The 22500-nt window shown below is 43.7% G+C and overlaps 1 long non-coding RNA gene across 1 annotated transcript in view; it reads left to right on the top strand.

Annotated features, from left to right (window-relative positions):
* Positions 1-10038, top strand: part of LOC135101107 (uncharacterized) — a 197833-nt gene extending 187795 nt beyond the window's left edge. The window contains exon 5 of the long non-coding RNA XR_010269028.1: positions 9972-10038. This is a non-coding gene — a long non-coding RNA (uncharacterized LOC135101107). The remainder of the gene's footprint in view (positions 1-9971) is intronic.
* Positions 10039-22500: the final 12462 nt, after the last annotated feature.

The raw sequence follows: 22500 nt of genomic DNA, 5'->3' as shown, positions 1-22500 counted from the left end.
GAGACAGTTATTATTATTACTCGAAGAAATCCAGTAAACTTCTCCCAAGGTTTATTAGATTGTTCTGTGTTATCCATTGGAATAAATCTCCCTGAGTTAAACATTAAAGTAATTCCTCTTTTTTGCTATTTTTCTATGTTGAAAATTTAAGTAAAACCAAAAAAATCTTCATAATAAAAAAAAACTTAGAGTAATTCGTGATTTTTGCAAAAATTCTTTGAATTAGAAAGAGAAGGCAAACAAATCTTTATAAATGAATTAACTTTTTTTTTTTTTTTGCTGAATTTAAAATAAGCATTAAAATAAGAAAAAAATAAACGTATTTTTAACGTTGTAACAACCAGCAAGGAGACACTTAGGGGCCAGAAATAGGGAAGCGATTTATGTTCCATTCGTGAACCGAAAACAAAAAAATTACCGATACCTGGAAGTACTTAATTAGGGTGGCTGGCCGGTGGACAGCGCCCGCGGGTGAAGGATGGTGTTTGGAAGAGGCAATAGAGAAGGGAGAGAGTATAGGGAGACAAGAGAAGGGCCGGGAAGGGAGGGGCGGTGCAAGGGTCACCAATCCAGCACAGGCCCCGCGCTTCCTCACTTTATGGTGACGCCGTTTATTGTACTCAAGGCTGATAGTGGAGGCAGTTCCTCTAGTGCCGCGCGTGAGACACGTCAGCCTCGCGTTGTTAGTCCGGCGAGGAAAAAGGATGAAAACGACCCGCCGTAAGACACATCAGATTCAGACAACCTTACCCCAGCTTGTAGTACACGGCAGTGGAGGTCATTTAAACGTGTGTAAAGCGTGGCCGTATTACCGTAAGCAGCCATTATGCTCAGCTTTATGGCTTCGCAGAATCAACATAAACACATAAAATTCATACCCTAACCTTGTATCCGAGAACCAAAACCGGCAATTTAACTCCCGCGCCGGAAAAAAGCATCAAAGCCAACAACAAACTCGCGACTTTCCAGTGGGTGTCTCTCTCTCTCTCTCTCTCTCTCTCTCTCTCTCTCTCTCTCTCTCTCTCTCTGTCTCCCCGCCTCTCTCTCGCTGTCAGGAGAGTGGGAGAGTGATTAGTAGCAGCAGCACACCGTCACAAACACACCCTCCCCACCCCGCCCTGCCCAGTCCCACCTCACCTCACGCCACTCCCATCTAATCAGAGAGGGATGAGCCGGCCAGGACACGAGCGCTTTCATTTTACTGCTGCGCGAGTTCATGTAGATAATTCGTACCCAGAAGTTTTCGTGTTTCCCTCTCACTCTCGCTCCACGTCACAAACTCGTCGGCAATAACACCCGCGAGACGTGGCACGGATTTCGGATCCATTTTAGGTTATTTTCTTGCTGGCGTTGTTTGTTTTCCTTGATGTTTTCTATTAATATTTTTACTTCCAACATCTGTTTTTTTTTTTTTTCAGGGAATGGTTGGATGAGTTAATTTCTGATTGAGGTTTGTAAAATTATTTATCGACGGATGTTACCTGAGAATAATTTATCAGGTATAATTTCAACAAAACATATTTTACGGCATAGTTTTCCCCACCGGCGCAAAGAAAGAACAAAACTTTAATGAGAGTTCGTGTGTTTTCTCCGCCGAGGCGTGCGACGTGTTTTGGGGAAGAACAGTTGTAAGGCTTTTCCAAACGCAGTGAAGGCGCCACAGATTCGTCATCATGTAAGCTTAAGCCTCTTGTTTAGTCTCAAGCTGCTCCTAAATCAAGGGTGAGAAGACGCAGTACTGTGAGATCAGGCGTCGGGAGGCTGGCGGCGTGGTGAGTTATTGCTTAATCTCAAAGTCTGCAAACGTTTACTCAGCGGCTGTATGATTTCCGTAATAAAGTAGTGGGGGTCATGTACCTCAAACAAACTGACACTGTAAACAAACGTCCTGCCTCGTGGTGGCGTGGGCGGGTTTGCTCCCTTTGTCTGAGGTAACTTGCGGTCTCGTAACTCTAGGATGATAGCGGCGGCCACGAGGCGGGGAGGGGCGGCCATGGGGCGAGGCACGTGAGGTTCCAAATATGTTTATCGCGGAATCAAAGGAAGACGAGCAATGGACACACGCAACGAATAGTAATTATACTCGTGCATGAATTGTGCCGCTCAGACTAGAAAAACCCGTTTCCACAGTACCTCCGATGTCGGCCTCAGAACTACAACCACTACTACTGTCTTGACGCAGAGTTATCTTACGCAACCTGTACCCCGCGACCCTGCTCACCTGGCGATACACTGGGGTCTGGCAGGGGCCCCGGGGGAGTTTCGTGTGATATATGTGATGCATAAAACAGGAGGTGGCCCAAACCTCGGCCAGTGTGTGAAACAGTCAAGAACACGGCAGAAAGTAAGCGTACGTACGAAGGCTCTTGAGATTACCATAAATTATTTTTCCTCTTTCCTCTTTTCTTCCTCCTCATTTATCATCTGCTCCTCTTCCTCATTCTCTTACTCCTCCTCCTCATCTTCCCCGGAGTGCCGTCTGCTCGCCTGTCTGTTCCAAAGGAGGGATGGGAGCAGGCAGCGTGGCGGAAAGGGGCATGAAGGGCGGGTTAGCAGTGCAAGACAGGACAGAAAAGGACGAGGCGGGGTTGGCTGGGTTGGGAGTAAACGAGTTGAGTCGCGTCTGGGCGGGGTGGAGCAAGGCGAAATTGGGGCAGGGCGAGGCTGGTGAGGAGGATAGCGTGGGTAGAACTGTTGGCAGGATAGGGACCGGTCGTAGCTGGGCAGCCTGGCACCGTCCCTGTCACAGCTATAGCCAGAACACAAGACTACATTCTGAAACTCCTTTACTCTGCACCTCAACTACTTTCATGCTCTACTTGAAGTGGTATTAGCATTTAAGAGGATTGTTATGGTACTAGTGACAGATTAACGAGATTCCTGCATTATTAACAGGAGAAACCCGGCTTATCATCTCTGCGGCCTCTGAAAATCGTCGTGGTGAGAGAGCAGAATACGAGACACACTGAGGGTTAACACTGGGCAAGTCGTGATATCAGAGTTTTCCCCGGCCTGCCTCAGCTCCCCAGCACCGTCGCTGATAGTTTTCGTGGCGTAATGAGCAAACTTCGCCTATTCTCGTAAGAATTTAAATCCTTCCTGTGTTGTTATGATCTCTAAAATGCCGATTGTGAGAACTAAAGCACTTTTAAATGTAATTATGAAAGGCGGTAAAAACAAATGGAACTTTTGTGCGCGGCTGCGAGTAAATATTTAGAGTAGGGCGGCGAGTGTGTGTGTGTGTGTGTGTGTGTGTGTGTGTGTGTGTGTGTGTGTGTGTGTGTGTGTGTGTGTGTGTGTGTGTGTTCCATACTTACATAACAAAATTAAATACACATTACCACTCCTCTAATCAGATAGACTAGTGACGCAACAAAGCTAAATTGAGATCAAGATAAAGCACTGCACTGGAGAGAGAGAGAGAGAGAGAGAGAGAGAGAGAGAGAGAGAGAGAGAGAGAGAGAGAGAGAGAGAGAGAGAGAGAGAGAGAGAGAGAGAGAGAGAGAGAGAGAGAGAGTGGGGGGGTAGGGAGGGCAGGGGAGAGGTCAAAAGAAAAAAAAATATACACAGAGATAATGGAAGCCAAAAGGGAGGGAAAAATGACACTCTGCTCCTCCTCAGTCCAATTACAAGTTTTGAGTGGCGTGTGAGGCAACGCTCACGACCCAGGCAAGTGTGAGGCTGAGGCTGATGAATGCACGTGGCTCATTTGTAATTCTTTTAGCTACGAGGCTTAGCACCGAGTCGTGGTATTAGAAGTGGTAGTGGTAGTGGTTGGTTGGTTGGTTGTTGGTTGTGGTGGTAGTAGTGGTAGTGGTAGTAATTCCAGTAGTAGTAGCAGAAGTAGTAGTAGTAGTAGTAGTAGTAGTAGTAGTAGTAGTAGTAGTAGTAGTAGTTTTCCAGGGCTGTAACTGTTACGCTTCAGAAATTAAATGCCGTAACGTAAATGGAGAGGGTTTTTGCAGTGCAGTGATGGATCTCTAACTTGTGTGACTTTTCTATTTTCTTCACATGAAACAGATTACTGTAAATTTTCATACATGACATAACGCGTGGGATGCACGTAGGAACAAAATTGTGGTTTGCGTGCAGCAATTCAAGTTCGCTGCTGAAGCTCGAGACTCGCAGTGAGTGAAGGAGATTCTCCTTTAGGTCATTGATCATGGAGATAGCCACCAGCAAGGAAAGTCGCTTCTCGGGTTCCCACTCGATGTAGGAAGCCACCGGAGACTACATGCCAAGCCTCAGGCTGCTGTGACGCGTCTTTCGCGATGTGATCCTCAGACGGACGTCCAGACCCTACATATTGCTGAGGGGAAGCAGCGGTCGTCCGTCTCTCAGCTCAGGTGACATCCACGTACACGTGCCGAAATCTATCTCCTCTAAGTCGATTTCGTAACCTGTGGCGTCAAGGGCCTGGCCAGAGCCGGTGACCAGACCGCAGTCTATTAGACGGAAGGTCGAGTTAGAGGCGAACCTGACACTGACGTTGTTACTCTTGACGTCATTGTGATAACGGAGCTTTCATGGATCCCGCAGCTGTTGGGTGTTGGGCTGATGCAGACGATGGGATTAAACAACAACAACACCGAATTCCTTTATCTTGAAAATTATCAGAAGATTCTCCTGCGTATGTGAGGATGAAGATGATGAGTGTGCGGCTGCAGGCTGAAGGCACGCATCCTTAATACTCGTACATCCGGTGCCACCCAACTCCACCAGCAGGCAAGTTATTTGGAGGATCAGTATTAGTGGTTTTGACTTCACTTTCAGAGTCTTGAATGTATAAAAATGCGCTTGTCGTTCATCAGCTGATAAGACTACACAAAGAGGATACACGAATTACAAGATTAACTTTCTTACACCCAGGGTTTGAGAGACCCTGCTTACACCAGCAAACACTTGACTGTTGTGTACAATGAGCTTCTGTAGGGCACCGTAGAGTATTGGTACCAAGTAACATTGCTTTTCTCCGCTTAAAGAGATATAGAGAAGAGTACTGAAAATTACTCATTGTATTCTTTGAGGCAATACACACTAATTGGGTTTATTATATTCGTAGATGAAACTATATTGTTGTGTTTCTGTATGCAAAGCAATCTGTAATGGAGATGGAGGAGGCGGCGGGAGGAGGGACAGCAAGGCGAGGGAGTAGGCAGGCGGTGGAGATTGGGTAATTAGTACACCTGGACAAGCCAACAGTTCTCAGGTAGGACTGGCTGTGTTTGTATGCTCTGAGGGGCCGTGATCACCTGGCCTTACCTGGGCACCGGCAGCCCCCATCCGTAAGGCTCACCTGACAAATCGAATATGTTGAGAACGAATATCAATACTACAGGTGCTTGCTTTGTGTGTGTGTGTGTGTGTGTGTGTGTGTGTGTGTGTGTGTGTGTGTGTGTGTGTGTGTGTGGTATATGACTATAGGTTATTTTAGCCTCGTTTCCATCATTCGGAGTAGACAGTAACGTGAGTGAATAGATAACGAGCGACGTGGGACAGTCAAGAAGACGCTAAGATAAATGTGATGCCAACAGGCCCATTTGGCAGTGATTTATGCCGCGACTACAAATGCTCCCGTTGATGAGTAATGGCTGATTAGGGCGGCATAACTCATTCCGCCGCTGTGACCCCGCCACTGTTGGATTATGGACGCTGCTGTTGCTGCTGCTGCCGGTGTTGGTGTTTGTATAGTAGTAGTAATAGTAGTAGTAGTAGTAGTAGTAGTAGTAGTGGTAGTGGATTTCCTAAGGTAAAGTGATAAAGTGATAATATATCCTTTCCTTACCGATACCTAGACACTTAATTTTCATCCTCGCTAGCCATCGTCATCTTATTAGCATTTATTTACTTATCACGTCCTTACTTGTCTCTTTAATGACGGTGGGAAGCTCCAGCAATTGCCAGCCTGACCCTCACCGCCTCGAGACTGACGCAGACAGGGTTGGCGACACTCAGACGACCACGGAAAATTGGTATTCCTCTTTGCTAATAGCGATTCCTCTTCTCTCGGAGGCTGCAGTCCCCTCATACCCTCCCTTCCTCCTTCACTCCACCGATTCTAAAGCTTAACGATGCTTGAAAGTCACACAGGTCTTCCGGTAAACCTTTTTTTTATTTTTTTAACGAGATGGAAAGAAAGAACCACTGCGTTAACATAATTGCTTCTTCTCATCCTTGTGTCTTTCCCCGCCCTTGTGTTCGCCTCCCCCGATGCACCCTCCCCACCCTCGCCTTGCCTCGCCTCCCCGGGCTGAAAAGGGTCAAGTCCTGGTTTATAATGGTGGCGCTGGCTGGCAGGTGTGGCGGTGCATGTTCATGAGGAAGGAAGATCCGAGCGAGACCCAGCGGGGGAGCGGCGGTGGGAGAGTGAGAGGCTGGGAAGTGGGGAAAGAAAATAGACTGAAGGAGGAAAGAAGGTAAAGGGAAGAAAAAAAGCTGAGAAGTGGGGAAAGAATACAGACTGAAGGAGGGAAGGAGGAAAAGGAAGAAAAAATTTGAGAAGTGAGGAAAGAACACAGACTGAAGAAAAAGGAAGAAAAAGCTGGAACGTGAGAAAGAACACAGACTAAAAGAGGAAAGAAAGAAAAAGAAGAAAAAAACAGACTACTCGTGTGAGAGAGAGAGAGAGAGAGAGAGAGAGAGAGAGAGAGAGAGAGAGAGAGAGAGAGAGAGAGAGAGAGAGAGAGAGAGAGTGGGGGGATTTCACAAAACTAGACCCTCTGGACAGTGTTATCAAACCTGCTTGCTCCCTAATGAGTGCTGACCTCGCTCCAAGCACCTGCCGCGGGTAGTTAAGGAGCCGTGCTGAGTATTTGCACAGAAACACTTCCCGGGGAGACTCAGAACCTGCAGGACTTACGATACTGCATGACTCCCACTGCTACTATCTGCTGGCGGGGTTGTGGTGGTGCTGGTCATGGTGGTGATGGTGGTGGTAGTTATCTTTGTGAAATGCTTCTTCCCCACTCTTTTATCACCTCTTGATTCTCTCTTCTTTCTCTTCTGCCTCTTTACATCGTCTCCTACTTCTCTTTCTTCGTCCTCCTCCTCTTCCTCCTCCTCCTCCTCCTCCTCCTCCTCCTCCTCCTCCTCCTCCTCCTCCTCCTCCTCCTCCTCCTACTGTCGTCGTCACGCCCGGCTGGTTGTTCTTGCTGTTATGTGTGAGGTAGAGGTTGCAAGCGAGAGGCCAATTGCATGTTAGTGTTTAGCGTTATAGTGGCTTCGTGTGTGTGTGTGTGTGTGTGTGTGTGTGTGTGTGTGTGTGTGTGTGTGTGTGTGTGTGTGTGTGTGTTTCTCTACAACCACTATCTTCATGTCTGCAGGCAGTGAAATGGAAAAAGACGAGTTTAATTACTTTTACGAACAGTCCCGGGAAAGGAAAGGACAGGAGGAGATGGAAAGAAAAAGAAAGAAAAAAAGACAGGAGAGATCGAATGAGAGATAATAAGAAAAGAAAGGATTATTCCACAAAACTCTACCCGTTACCAAGTGTTATCAAACCTGCTTTTCCCACTAATTCTTTTTCCCCACTTTCTTGCATCTGTCCTTGTCTTTAACCTTGGCGTATTTTTTTGTTATATTAGAAAGACAAACACTTAGAGACAGCACGCATGCAGCCCAACACGCACCACCACTCACCCCTTTATTCCCTTCAGGTCAAGTATTAGGTACACACTCCATGAATGAGCTAAACCTTAAGTAATGAAGGTTTGCTATTAGTCGATATCTGATTTACAAAGCCAGCGTTTTTCTGTTGCCCCTTATGTCATGTAAATCGACTTGCACTTTGAAAGCAGCACCTGGCGGGACGTGCAGTGGGAGGAACATGAACATAAGAGCGGGAAGGTGGAGATGCAAGGCTGTAATGCTGAGGCTGGTGCGAGTGTTTGGTGCAGCTGAAAAGTGTCAGAAAGGTGTGGGGAGCTGGAGTTAAGGGCGAATAGGAGCCGGTGCTGCAGAAATGCTTGTAGCGAGACGGGTAGTGAGAGGAGGACTGCTCCCTAGAGGACAAGGAGGAGGAAGAGGGCGGTGAAGCGTTACGGGGCAGCAGGATGGGAGTAAGGAAGCTCCGTGCCTGTGTGTTGCTAGGAGCTACCAAACGCTGCTTTAAACACACCCAAGCAATAACAACACGTAACTCTGCAATAACGCTCAACAGGGAATAGGCTGAACATTTTTACCAAACATTTACGCGAGGGGAGAGCAAACGTGTTATTGTATTAAGGCTTTTTATACATTTTTTTTCCCTCCTGTAACCACGTGAGCCTGGTATTAGTGTCGTGACGTGCATGCGTGTATCCCCAGCGCTGTCATTGTGTGGGTGTAGCAGCAGCGACGACCACGACGGCGGGAGGTAATTTTATAGCCTTGTGGCGACGAGATGGCATGCGAGGAGCGGTGTTGGGGGAAAAAGTAATTGTAATTGACCTGCTTATCGTGGATCATCAGATCTTATTGAGTTTTTTAGTAGCAGGGAAGGGGGAGGAGTGTTCGTGTGTAAACTTGCCCAACCAGAGGATGGAGTCACGCCAACCTCGAACCCCATGCAGCAGGAGTGACTTCATGGCTATGTTTGATTCCTCATCCTCCTCCTCCTCCTTCTCCTTCTCTTTCTCCTTTTCCTTCTCCTCCTCCTTCTCCTCCTGTTTGCCTCACTGTATGGTTCTCATAGTAAATTGCTCAATAATAAATTTACCGTAATCATAGGATGGAAAATAACATGATCGAGACAGATTGCATTACAAGAAACCATTACGGATCATTTCACAAACTAGACTCCCTTCTCCATTCCTCCCCGAAGGCTAGAGCCCTTGAGCAGAGAGGACTGGAGGGAAGTAAGGAGGGAGGGACAGATGGAGGGGAATTACCCCCTGAGGTCATCCCCGAGAACAAGCAGGAGGACAGGCGGCCCCACGAGGCGTGTTAGAAAATGTAAATGAACGAGGTAGGCGGCAAGAGACGACCGGCGGCGCTGGTCACTCAGAGGAGGTTTGTTCATACCGGGAGGACGTAACACAATGCGGCCACAAGGAGTCTGCCTCTCGATTAATGCTGGACACGTGACCTGGCAACACAGCCCATTATATTGGGGAACACTCGCAAAAAAACAGTTGGAGAAAAACGTGGAAATTTATGACTAGTTCCTTACCCTCCATCTAGAGGCTTGTGAGAAAGAGGAGGAGGAACAGGAATTACGAGAGGGAAGATTAGGATGGACTTACTTTACCGAGGTTAGGAGGACAGGACACGACAAGGACACACCAGCGGCCAGGACTCATGTCAGTGTGCAGCATCACCCTTATCCTTCCTTCCCTTCCTCTCCCTTACTCCTACCTCGTTCCTCTTCCAATCTACCTCCTCCTTCCATCCCTCCCTTCTCGCCACGTCCCTCCGTCCATCACCTCCCTCCCCCCTGAGAAGAACATAACCCTTCCTTGTAACACGTGACCTCAGACTCGTATTAAACAGAGGGTCACCATTAAGCAAAACGAGGAGACATATTTCTCAAGTTTTCACGCCGAGGTTTAATTAAAGCGACTCACTAATTGGTCTGTTGTGGCGACGACTCCCGCTTTTCTTCTTTCCCCTAGTAAGATTCTGGATCGCGGGTATTACGCGCTTTCTTGCCTGCACCTTCTTTAGTGTAATGCTATATTGCCTTATTCATTTTTTTTTTTTATATATATATACATAATTATTTTCCTTTTCTTTTCAGAGGATTGTTCAGGTAGTTTTCTGTAAGTGATTTTCTTTGTGTGTGTGTGTGTGTGTGTGTGTGTGTGTGTGTGTGTGTGTGTGTGTGTGTGTGTGTGTGTGTGTGTGTGTTATTTGGCAATTACTCATTTTCTTCTCTCTTTCTTGCTGAAATTAGAAGCATTCGCATTGCCTCCCTTCCACCTTTTTATTTTAATTTGTTTGTCCAGACTTTCATCTGCAAAGTGACCCAATCTAATTTATTTTTCTTGTCACAGGTATGTCATTGACCTAACCCTCAGTAAGGACCTGGAGTAAGTACCCGCTGAGATCTTTTCTCCTCCCTCACCTATCTTCCCATTATTCGTGTCTCGTATCACTCATTATTTCCTGTCAAACTTGCTGCAGTGAATGGCGACTTGTGGCAACTGTAGGCGGATGGGTCCCTCAGTTAAGATTCACGCCTGAATTAAAGAGCAACTGGTGTCACACACGTTTAACATTACAATATCACATTATTTTATGGCAGCGGTGGGATAGACGCTCTTCGAAATGATTAGTGACAAAAAATATTGGTTTGGTTCACAAGGCTATCAAGCAGATATGTGGTTCTGGGTCCTAATGCCCTTATGCAAAGCCACGATCTCTACCAATCACTGAAGCTATTCTCTCCAGCAGCTTCTCCACAAAAATCTATAGTTGCTTGTTCGTCTTTGGTGTTTTTTTTTATGTTGTTAGCTTCTTAAGTTCATACATTCATCCCGTCCCCTATCACCATTATCATCACAGTTTGACTCTCATTCCTCTCCCTCCACAAAATCTACATAGTGTCTCCGCTGCTTGTTCATCCTTTGCGTTCTTTTCTACTGTTAGGTTAAGTTCACACATTCATCCCGTCCCCTCTCATCCTTGTCATCACAGTTTGACTCACCCTCTCTCCTTCCTCTCCCCTCTCTCCGCCGGCCTCTCACAGCAAGGCCATGGAGCTCCTTATTATCTGCATTGTCCACCCCTCCCTCCGATCACCCCGCCCCCCTCACCTTGTAATCTATGGGTGAAGTGTAATTGCCTCTAATCGCAGTAATTAGCCTCGAGCCTCGTTTAATCCCCGCCTTCTCGACCATCCGTCATCCTTAGAAACAGTGGAATTATGGCCCGCTCTCAAATAAGTGGCCCCTTCACTGTCCTCTACATGGTATGGTTGTGGGGCGCGAGGGAAGAAAGACTGGGTGGTGTGGTGTGGTGGTGATGGTACTGTGTCTCTGCGGGTGTGGTGTTGCTAGATAGTGTTGCGGGTGTGGTGTTGCTAGATAGTGTTGTGGTATTGTGGTGGTAATAGCGGCAGGAATTAGGTATAATACGGTATGTTGAGCGACTTATTCTTCACAGGATATATATGTCGCTGATAATTCACGTATAAAATATTGTGGTGTGTACTTTTATAGAACCGAGTCAAAGATACAGATGAGTATCATCATGTATTGAATTCTAAAGTAAATAGGAGATTAGAAGAAAATGGTTATAGTTTTGGTGATTAATTAAGATAAGAACGATGTATTAAAACTCATATAGGATAATGATGTGGTGATGAAGTAGTGATGTTTAAGACAGTGGTGGCAATGATGATAAATAATAATGGGAAATGATAAAAATTTTTATTGGTGTCCTGCGAGAAGGGATTACATGAAAGTCGGAGACATTAGGAAGAAAGTCGAACTGTAGCTGGTGTGGAAATGGTGACCCACTTGTACTGGCGGGACACTCAAGGCTCACCGAAATCCACTTGAGCCTCAACGATCATTATGGCTTGGTTTGTAAACAGTCGCCTACCTTGAGTGGCTACTTAAAGACTCGCCAACCGTCTGCTTCCTCTCACAGCTTCCCTTTAGGTCAGTCTCTCAGTTGCGAAAGTCGAGCCATTACATATTGTCAGTTTAAAAGATCACCTCTGTTGCTTTAACATTACATAAGAGCGCAGTGAATTTGTAGGAAAGCCAGTCAATGCACGCAGAACACAAGCTCCTGTTCGCCTAATGCTATCTCTCATCCACAAATCTTTATAACCTTCTCTTAAAGTTTTCGGGCTTACTCGGACTTGCTGCCAAGCCTGTTCCACTCATCCACTACCTTGTTTGTGAGTCAGATTCCGTCTTCTTACTTCTTAAGCCTATGTTATCTTGCATTAACCCATTGTTACGAGTAATGACCTGATATTTTATTATAAGAGGTTGTGTTAGATTGTCACTCATGTCAGATCAAGTTGCCCATGTTAAGACATCAATCAGAATGCACCGCACCCTTCATCTTCCTGCGAGGAATATAAATGAAGGTATTTTGACCACTCCTTTTATGGTAAATCTCGCTGTCTGGATATTTTTTTGCCATCTTTCTTTGTGCTGACGAACAAATTTATATCATCCTATAATAAAAGAGCACAACTGTCTAGTATAATCAAGATGCAAGTTGACAAGGGCCAAATACAGCCTCTGGATAAGCTCAGCGTCTCCGTTACGCCTCGAGAAGTGCAGACTAATGTTTTGTTGCCTCGATTCTCAGCAGTGACAGTGTTTACTTGGGTCATTGATCTTAACTTATTGTGCACTTCTCTGAAATTTGTTATGGTTTGACCTGATTATAAAAGGCTGGCAATAATTTAGGCTATATTGTTGGATGGATTGGTTGTCCCTGCATTAAGTATATTAAATGTGCAAATATTTAACTTCTTCTGTTGTTGTTATATGTAGTTTGGCTTGTGTATAAAGATTGGTGATCATTAAGTTTATATTGTTGGATGCATTGGTTTTCCTTACGTTAAGTATATTAAATGTGTAAATATACAACTGCATATGCCATTGTTATAACTTCAACACCATGACTGGATCTAATTAACAAACTTCTCTTACTTGTCGTCTGCAAATTAGCCATTGTCACTACTTATCTCTGAATGAGGATCAATGACACGACTAGATAAGAATAGTCTTAATATGGACTCCTAATTTTCACTGCTCGTGGCACAACTACTGTCAGATTTCTCACTATCGACTTCTTGAACACTTCATACAAATAAAGCACTTCCTGAAACAGATAACACACACACCAGTATAGAAAGAAGGAAAAAAAATATTTGCCTAGAATTGAAAGAAAGAAAAAGTAAATTGAATTAAAAAAAATGATTTGGTCTGAATTAAAAGAAAGAAAAAACATTGAAACAGAAAAGTGCGCAATTACCTGAACTTATTTTTACATCAGAGACTCTGTTAATGTTATGTCGCTCGTTTGACTGAAATAGAAGTACAGTCATAGTCAGAAACAAACAGTAACGTCTCACACTCACACTAAGTTTAGCATTTTCCCTCTATCTTAAGTCGTCTGGCCTGCCAACAGCCTCCTCACGAAACCTGACAGCTGACTCTTTCTTAAACGAACCAGAGTGCTTTAAGATCAGGAAAAGTTAGTGAATGCAGAGTGGAAGAAAATGCAGTAAGTTCATTGATTTCTGACCAGTAATATACCCGATTTTTTTTTTTTTTTTTTTTTTTTGCCATTAATACCTCCTCGGACATAATTTTACTGAAGACCAAAAGATAAATAAAGACATGATCTAGTTTGCGAATAAGCTTTTGGTGCTCTTTAGATTTGAGGGAATGTTTTATTTTAATGGACTCTTTATATTTTACAGAAAGTCCATGTTAGATTGACTGGGAGATAATTATTCATTAGATTAATTAGTCTTCTGTTCGCCTTCTTATCGTGTTTATCTGTCGCCACAACCAAGACAGCATTCCGCTATCCTCTGACTATCTAAATGTGTTCGCAAGAGACTCACTAATTGTAGACTGTACATTATTATCATTATTATTATTGTTATTATTATTATTATTATTATTACTATTATTATTATTATTATTATTATTATTATTATTATTATTATTATTATTATTATTATTATTATTATTGATGCACTTACTGTTATTATTATTATTATTATTATTATTATTATTATTATTATTATTATTTTCATCATTATTCTATTAACTTTTGTTGCTGTTGTTTACAATACACAAATGGAAATACCAGAGAATAATTATATGAAACTCCTCCATCATCATCACCACCAACACCACTATTACTACGCTCTCCTTCTCTACACCACCACTATTACCACCACCGATCTACGTACACTACAGTCACTACCACCATTTTCACTACCACTTCACTCCCACCACCACCACCACCACCCTCACAGCCTCAGCCTCAGTTCCAAACCAATTAAACTCGCACGGAATCACGTTTAACGCTTCTAACGCAATTACCCGGAGCGACACACAAAGGTGGGAGGCGCCCCGAGAACCCATTACGCCCGTGGGCAATAATGCTCCTTCCCCGGGCCCCTGTAGACCCCACCCTATGACCCCTGAACACCCGAGGGAGGCGATGAAGGCAAAGAAAAGAGGTTTAAGGTATCGTCTTGCACAGTTGTATTCAGAAGTCAAGTAACCTTTTGCACTCATTTTCAGTGTGTTTTGCGTTTTCTCTCTGTTGCTAGTGTTCTGATCAGTTGGTAATCTCTATATATCCTAGGAAATTATACGAGGGAGGTTATTAAGGCAAAGAGAATGGGAGAACTGTTTAAGATATCCTCTGTACAGTTGTATTCAGACTTCAAGTAGCATTCTGCACTCACTTCCACTGTGTTCTGTGTTTTCTTTCAATTGTCAGAGCTCTGAACTACTGGCAACCTCTTTATAGATCCTGGGAAATTATGGATTTTTAACAGATCAGAGCACTTAAGATTAACGGGAGGTTCTTAACACAAGGGAACCCAGTGTAGTCTGTTTATCTTCACTGTATGCAATGAAACTGATGAATCAAACTTAACATAACTTAGATTAACGTAACCTAACTCAATTAATAGGTAGCCCCATCCCCGCGTGTTCCGACCGCCGCCCCTTGTGTTTAATGTCCAAAGTTTCCCTAAGGTTGATAAAGGTGCAGATTGAGCCGAAGGGTAAGTTGTACTAAGGGTCCCACTGCAGCCTGCTTACTGATACAGCCTCCTTCTCATCCTATTCATGTTTTATTTCCCTCTCTCTCCGCCTCATCCTCAGTATATTCTCTTCCCACCTCCTCTTCTTCCTTCTATAACCTCCCACATACATCCCTCACTCATTATACCTCTCCTCTCCTATATCCTTTCCTTGTCCTATATATCTCTCTCATCCTATTAATGTATTTTCCTCCCTCTCTGCCTCATCCCACAATATATTCGCTCCCCACCTCCTCTTCTTCCTCCCATAACTTCCTCATATATACCCTCAGTCTTTGTTTCTCTCCTCCTGTCACTTTTCTTCATTTTTTTTCCCTCTCAAACTAGTCATATATTTGCCTCACTCTCTACGTTATCCCTAATATAATTGCTTCCATCTCCTCTTCCTCCTTCCATAACCCTGCTATACACTACTCGCCCTGTATGCCTCTTCTCTCCTGTCTCCTTTTCTCCTCCTTTCTCCCTCCCGTCTTCTCCTTCCTTTCTTTCTTAACTGTCCTACCTTTCTCATTCATCTCTGTGCCTTTCTACTGTTTTCTGTCTCTCCACTATCAACTTTTCCTTTTTTTTATTTTCTTCTTTTCGTTCATCTTTGTTCTTTCCCATAATCCAGCCATACATCCATTTATTCATCTTCGTATCTGCCCATCTCCCCTCCTTCCTCCCCTCCTTCCTTCCTTCTTTCATTCATCCCTTCGGCTTTATCAACATCCGACGCACCGTTCCTTCCTTTTCCTACGCCTCCTCCATTTTTCTTTCCGTCCCTTCCTCCCTATTTTTATCTACCTCCCTCTCAAACAAGGAAGGTAGACTCTTTCTCCCTCCCACCCTCTCTCTCTCTCTCTCTCTCTCCTCTCCTCTCCTCTCTGACGCCGCACAAGTCACGCCCGTTATTAGTGTGATCCCCTGATAGGTTTCTCTCTGGCTTAGGATGTTTGCATTCGTTTCAGACCAGCGATCAGAGACTCAGGCCCAATTAATTACCTCTGCCTGTTCTACTGATTCGTTTTTTTTTTCCGTGGGTCACTTATGCGCACTCTCTCACTCTCTATATGCGTGTGTGTGTGTGTGTGTGTGTGTGTGTGAGAGAGAGAGCGAGAGAGAGAGAGAGAGAGAGAGAGAGAGAGAGAGAGAGAGAGAGAGAGAGAGAGAGAGAGAGAGAGAGAGAGAGAGAGAGAGAGAGACTAATGAAAAAAGTGACGAGGCTTGTCAAAAACAGTTGGAGTCCTCGATGAAAAAAAAAAAGTTTCACAAATACAACCTCGTCTGCATATGTACACGTATCGACATGTGTCCGTCCGTATAAACACACACACACACACACATACACACACACACACACATACACACATACACACACACACACACACACACACACACACACACACACACACACACACACACACACACACACACACACGTAAATTATGTCCGTCATGTACATATTTCCGCCATAAACCCAGACGCTCTTCCACCATAAAAACCGTCAAGAACTGTACTCGCAAAATATTATATAAAGCCTCTCTAGGACACTCCTTCCCCTCCTCCCTGCCCCCCTGCAAGCCGCCTCTCCCCGACCTTTCCTGACCCCCGTCCCTGCCCGCCCCGCCCCTTAGCCACTCGTAACTTCGTCGCCTTGCCCTTTCTCTTCCCTGAGGTCATCGTCGCCTTATACGACACAGTACGTGCATATGCCCTTTTTTTATGTCCCTTTCTGTGTGTTTGTGTGTGTATGTGTGTGTGTGTGTGTGTGTTTCTCATCAGCCGGGAAGTAAAAATGTTCTTTAAGTGGCGTTTCTTTTCTCGTCACTGTCTTCCTAGAAAAGTGTTTGGGTAATATGGTCACATCCACACATCCACCCGCCTTCACCTCCATCCAGATGTCGGTAACACATCCCCCTTCCCTCCCTCCCTCCCTTCCTCGCTGCCTCCTCCAAGCACAGCCGCTACACGCAGACACGGTCTTAACGGGGACAGGGCGAGGAGAGTTTTCGAGAGAGTGACTGTAGTGGTCCTGTTATGTTGGCTTTTGTTTTCGTTTATTATTTTTCTGCGAGTCATGTGCTTGTGGTGGTGGTGGAGGTGGTGGTGGTGACTGAGACTTCATAACTTCCTTTCTTTCTGGATGATTTTAGAGAATGAAGTGAAGTTTAAGATGCTTTTTTTTTCCCATGTTAAAATTCATCTCTAGTTTCTCATCCACTAGTGTTACAAGTATTTCACTCTAATCTGACTAACATTGACTCTATGAAGTTACAAAATCGTCAGCAGTAACAGATATACACCAGAAGTACGAATACATACATAGCAAAAGGATTAATTAAAGTAGCATCCCTAGAGAGAGAAAGGCAGAGAGAGAGAGAGAGAGGTAGACAGAGAAAAAAACAAAAAACAAAAAAAAGATGAATGTACAATCTAATATCACTAGGGACTTTGGAGTATAAAGAAAAACGGGCTTGGAAAGAATGATGGAAAATTGCGACTTTTGTGGAATGGGCTTCGTCCGGGCTTTGATGGCTTGGCTGGTGGGGAAAGTAGTGTCCGTATGGTGGTGCGAGGCGGCGGAGGTCGGATGAGGGACGTCAGGATAATAGTGGTGGTGGTGGTGAGAGGGATGACAGGGAATGGCGGTTGTGGTGGGATAGAATGGGCGTTATACGTTTTATGATGGCAAGACTGTGTGTGTGTGTGTGTGTGTGTGTGTGTGTGTGTGTGTGTGTGTGTGTGTGTGTATGTGTATGTGTGTGTGTGTGTGTGTGTGTGTGTGTGTGTGTGTGTGTGTGTGTGTGTGTGTGTGTGGAAGGTTGTGGTAGTCTGTGGAGTGGTTGGCTGAGGGGATGTTAGTCTGCGGCTGTGGTGAGGCTGTGGAGTTGGAAGTGTGGTAGTTGGGTTGTGATAGTGTCTGGATGGTGATGCTGTGGTGGTGGTACTGTATTGGCCGGGGTGTGTTGGTGTGTGGAGTGGTTGGGTGGATGGATGTTGGTGTGTAGGTGTGGTGGTGAGGCTGTGGTGGAGGAAGTGTGCTGGCTGGACTGCGTTGGTGTCTGTAGTGGCTTGATGAAGAGATGGTAGTGTAGAACTGTGGTGAATAAATAATTGCTGCTCTTAAATTTTAATGGTAGAATGCGTATGGAATATTAACTCCTCAGATATAGATTCATTAACAAAATATCCATTACACACATACACACACACACACACACACATACACATAACGTAATATAGAGCTTAAAGTTGCCCAACTGGAAAGAAAAAGAAATAAAAAATATAAAAAAGAACACACGTGGACGCCTCCCTGACATTTCATCGTTATGCACAATACAACAAAAAAAATAAACAAATAAAGGAACAAAAAAAGAAAAAAAGAATGGAGAAAATCATAAAATAAAACGAAATTCAGAGTTGGACAGTTGCCCCTGTTTTCTTCCGTCCCAAAGCGCTCCAGTAACCGTCCCTCACCACACGCCGCATTAGTCACCATCCATACATCCCTACTGCCATGGGAGACTCGGCATTACCATCCTATTATAACCACATTATCATATCGCTATAATATTGGACTGGCAGAGATAAGGACAACTGGTGGAGGAATCTTTCGTCTTTCTTTTCTATTTTATTTTACTATTCAGTTTACCGTCTTTATCATTTACTATTTATTTACCATAGGAACCTTCTTTTTTTTTATATACTGTATTTACTGTATTTATTGTATAACCTTTACTATTTACTATGCTTTTCTGCATATTTTGTTTTAGAGTAGAAAATTATGTTTATCTCAGCCAGCCTTGTAAGAGCCAAGAAAACTGCTACTGTTTATTCCTTCTTTGGACTTCTTTGTATTTTCTTGTCTCTGTGAAATAAAAAAAAAAAAAGAAAATCAGGTCTTTCTACCTTTCAGTATCATACAAACACGCCAGCATGTAATATGTATTATTTTCAGACACATTTTACCACATTATTGCATCATTAGTATTCAGGATAGAACAACGAGTCATTGGTTCAAGCTTGATAAAGTTATATTTTATGAAAGAAACAATGCGTTGGTTCTCAAAAAGAGTAACAGATAATACGAATACACTCAGTAATCAGGCTATAAGTGCTGAGTCAATAAGGAGATTTAGAAATTAGGTAAATAGATATAGATGTCAGGCGGACATAGTAAGGTAGGTATGCTTTTATTCAGGGGCTGCCACGTGTACGTTATATTTGATGCCTTCCTCCAGGTTCTCTAATTTCCTTATTTTCTTGTGTCTTAAAATTATTCAAGAAATTTCAACAGCAGGAGTTTCCTTTCATTTGTACCGTCAATTTTTTAACCAACGCTAGAATTTCTAAGAAGCAAGAAAAAAAAAAAAAATATATATATATATAGAGAGAGAGAGAGAGAGAGAGAGAGAGAGAGAGAGAGAGAGAGAGAGAGAGAGATCCCTGCCCCTAGCAACAGCCCGTTAAAAAAAAAAAAGTTTCTGTTTTTGTAGAGAGTGGCAGGTCCGCATACAATAGACTATAGTGCACCTAATTGGTAGCCCTCCCTTCCCTCCCTTCCCTTCTCCCTTCCCTCCATTTCTCTCTCCCTTCCTTCCCTTCTTTCTCTCTAGCCCTCCGTCCCTCCTCCCCTCCTCTCCTTTCCTCCGGCCCTTCTTTACTTCCTTTCCTTCTTGACACACACACAAACACTCTCTCTCTCTCTCTCTCTCTCTCTCTCTCTCTCTCTCTCTCTCTCTCTCTCTCTCTCTCTCTCTCTCTCTCTCTCTTGCAAATCTTTTTTCCAGTTTTGTTCTTTCTTTTTATCTTTCTCCTTTTTTGTACGTAAGTTTCATGCACATCCTTGTACATCATGGATTGCATTGTTTATCTGTCTCTTTGTCTATCTGTATTTGTTTTTGTGCATGTGTGTGTGTGTGTGTATGTGTGTGTGTGTGTGTGTGTGTGTGTGTGTGTGTGTGTGTGTGTGTGTGTGTGTATAGCATACCTCAGCACCACTCTCTCTCTCTCTCTCTCTCTCTCTCTCTCTCTCTCTCTCTCTCTCTCTCTCTCTCTCTCTCTCTCTCTCTCTGTCCAATTCTCATTTTTATTTCATCCTAAAATCTTTCTTTGCGTCGCGAGGATTAAGGAAAATTTTTGTCGCTAAGTGTATTTTCAGTCACAATTTTCGTGTTTTCAAGTTTTGGGTCCTGCTTGTCTCTTTTTTATTCTTTTATCCTGTAAAGTTTATCCCCTTACTTTCTTTTTACGAAATTCTACACCTGCATCTCTCTCTCTCTCTCTCTCTCTCTCTCTCTCTCTCTCTCTCTCTCTCTCTCTCTCTCTCTCTCTCTCTCTCTCTCTCTCTCTCTCTCTCTCTCTCCTCACCCCCCTCCTTCTTCCGTGCAGGCAAACCAACACCCATCACAACAATACTCAAAAAATGGGACAAACGACTTAAGGATAAAAAAGTTACACTAAAAACTTTCTCAGGCGGAAGACAAAAAAGGGGCTTCGGGTAGACAACATCAACAAAGGGAATGGGACACAAAGAGGGAGTGAGTTGATTTTTTCTCGCTTTTTCTTTCTTGTGCTTGTTTTTCGATGTTCTTTTCCTTCATCTTTGACCGTTTTTTTTTCTTTTTTTTTTTCTTTTTTTTTTAGAGAGCGAGAGAAGGAGAGAGAGAAAGCGAGAAGTTTTGGTGTGAGGAAACGTTTTATTTGTGTGTGTATTTGTTTCTTTCAACCTCTCCTTCCATCATAACTGACAGCTTTAGTGTCTTGGAATTTGGGACTTTAGAATGAAGTGTAATGACTGAAGACGCAAGAAAACACACACACACACACAAAAAAAAAAAATAAATAAATAAATAAATAAATAAATAAAAATAATTAAATAAATAAAAGTATATAATAAGAAAAGTTACAAGAACCCATCAAACCTACAAGTGGCAGTCATTGTACAAAAAAAAAAAAAAAAGAAACAATACAGAAGAGAACCATCATGTCTTATACATTATGGTACAAGTACTTACATTAAGCAACACACTTACGGTAATCCTCGTTAACCTAATAATTTTACAGTGAGGTTCTTTGTTAACTTCCAGAGAGAGAGAGAGAGAGAGAGAGAGAGAGAGAGAGAGAGAGAGAGAGAGAGAGAGAGAGAGAGAGAGAGAGAGAATAGAGGAGGATGCAGGAGACAGAAAGAAAGAAGAAGAATGGAAGATGCAAAGCAGGGTGAATACCTAATTAGGAGATGGAGCGTGCGTAGCAATGACCGTGAGAAGAAAGCACATCAATAACAAGAACAGGAGCAAGGAAGAAGGAGGAGGAGGAGGAGAAGAAGAAGAGATAGAGAAAAAAATAACACAGGAACATGCATAAACAAGAATGGAGGAGAAGAGATGGAGAAATAGAAAACAGAAACAAACTTATGAAAAACGTGTAGAAGAGTTTTGTTTTTTGTTCTTATCTTATATTCAATCGATCTTCCTGATGAAAGTACGAAAGAAAGACAGAATAATATGAAAATAAAAGAAGAGGACAGAAATGAAGGAAAGAGCAAGAAAAAAACTGAAAATAAAGTACTGAAGAAGGGCAAAGTAAAAAAAATGAGAAAGGAAGGAGGAGGAGGAAAGAGAGTAAGGGGAGAAGAAGAAAACCCTCGTGTGCAGCCATCCAGTGTAACTTGTACTAATGCGTTGCAGTCTTGCTACACCTGCAGGCTGGCGGGGCCGGCTGAGGACGGGAGGCGGGTTGGTGCCGCCGACACAGGGGGTCACCCGTTCATACAACTTGCTTCATTTGAATACATTGGCCTTGTCTTGCCACCTGTGTCGACCTGATGCTATTGCTGCCGCTGCTGCCGCTGTTCTTGTTTGAGCGCTCTCTCTCTCTCTCTCTCTCTCTCTCTCTCTCTCTCTCTCTCTCTCTCTCTCTCTCTCTCTCTCTCTCTCTCTCTCTCTCTCTCTCTCTCTCTCTCTCAGGTTATAAACGAGGCGACTTACTTAATTTGCCTATAGTAAACAGTTTTTTTTTTTTATTCTTCCGTGTTAAAGATGTAGTACGTGTGTGTGTGTGTGTATGTGTGTGTGTGTGTGTGTGTGTGAGTACAATCATACATACATTCATGCTCGATCTTGTCCACACGCACAGAGACCTCCTCCTCCTCCTCGTCGTCGTCGTCTTCCTCCCCCACTTTCTTCACTCATACACAAACAGAGGTTCGTCGGAATAAAATGACGCAGCGAGAGTAGTAATCTAGTTGGTCGGACATACCCCGGCGTCTCCTTCCTCTGCTGATGGATAGAGTGGCCACTGATGCCGCTACCACCACCACCACCACCGCCACCACCGCTCCCTCCTCCCCTTCATCGCTGCGCTAAAACTGAAAATCGCAAAGTCAAACAAATTTTTCTCTTCCGGCGTTCTCATCAATCAGGAGGAGCCGAGGCGTCCGGGAGGGAAGGTGAGGCCCTGAGATAAGAGAGAGAGAGAGAGAGAGAGAGAGAGAGAGAGAGAGAGAGAGAGAGAGAGAGAGAGAGAGAGAGAGAGAGAGTTTATGATGTTGTTTCACATTCTTACATAGATACTAAAAAGGGTTAGATAAGAAAGAAAATTATAGATATATATTTTTAAATCACTCATTCAGTTCATTTGAGTTGTATAGAAATTTTGAACGTAGACAATGAAAGTAAAAGAGCAATGCTTGATATTATTACACATTTCATTAATTATCTTTTCATCGTCATCATCACCACCACTATCACCATCACCATCATCCTTTTCTGTACACG

This window comes from Scylla paramamosain, chromosome 6 (genome assembly GCF_035594125.1).
Source record: "Scylla paramamosain isolate STU-SP2022 chromosome 6, ASM3559412v1, whole genome shotgun sequence".
Lineage (NCBI taxonomy): Eukaryota > Metazoa > Arthropoda > Malacostraca > Decapoda > Portunidae > Scylla > Scylla paramamosain.
This window is presented reverse-complemented; position numbering and strand designations above follow the sequence as displayed.